The sequence below is a fragment of the Salmo salar genome, chromosome 20, assembly GCF_965601325.2.
Source record: "Salmo salar chromosome 20, fSalSal1, whole genome shotgun sequence".
NCBI lineage: Eukaryota > Metazoa > Chordata > Actinopteri > Salmoniformes > Salmonidae > Salmo > Salmo salar.
In genome coordinates this window covers 12,118,876-12,119,586 of record NC_138310.1, presented here as the reverse complement: position 1 = coordinate 12,119,586, position 711 = coordinate 12,118,876, and the positions used below count along the sequence as shown (strand labels likewise).

Below are 711 nucleotides of genomic sequence, written 5' to 3'. Positions count from 1 at the left end.
TTTTAGATGACCTCGCAGCCCGGGAGCTGCCCGGACCTTGACTCCCTCATAGCCTTGACCATCCGGATCGATGGGTGGCTACAGGAACATAGGAGGGAGAGGGAATCTGTTCCCTGTCGCTGTTGCTCATCCTTGATTCCCACCTCGCCTCAGAGGAATCCCGGAAATCCCCAACATCTACATTTCCGAGTGAATCCGATGTCACCCGAGTTCTCTCGGGAATCACTGAGGGCTGCTTACTCGCCTCCTACGGAGACTATGTAACTGGGCAGGTCTAGATTGTCTCCTGCTTAGTTTTGAATCCGGCGTTGTTTTGCGTATCAATTCATAAACCATGTGCCATGGAATGGGTACATTGAAAATCTCTTCCCAACTATTTTGAAATTTAGATGACACAGCTGTCCATTTTTTGTCTTCCCTGTGGCTCAGTTGGTAGAGCATGGTGTTTACAACGCCAGGGTTGTGGGTTCGATTCCCACTGGGGGGCCAGTACAAAAAAAACTTATGCATGAAATGAAATGAAATGTATGTATTCACTACTGTAAGTTGCTCTGGATAAGAGTGTCTGCTAAATGACAAATGTAAATGTAAATGCTTAGTGCTTACGCAGACAACACACCAAGAGCTGTCTGTATTGTGGAGCAACTGGACATTTTTTATCAACTTGCCCATTAAAAGACCAGGCTCATCAGTAGGAATGAGTTCACTTGT

The 711-nt window shown here is 46.3% G+C and overlaps 1 non-coding gene across 1 annotated transcript; it reads left to right on the top strand.

Annotated features, from left to right (window-relative positions):
- The first annotated feature begins 414 nt into the window (after nucleotides 1-414).
- Nucleotides 415-496, top strand: trnav-uac (transfer RNA valine (anticodon UAC)). Its single transcript has one exon. It is a non-coding gene; the product is annotated as a tRNA-Val (tRNA).
- The last annotated feature ends 215 nt before the right edge of the window (nucleotides 497-711 follow it).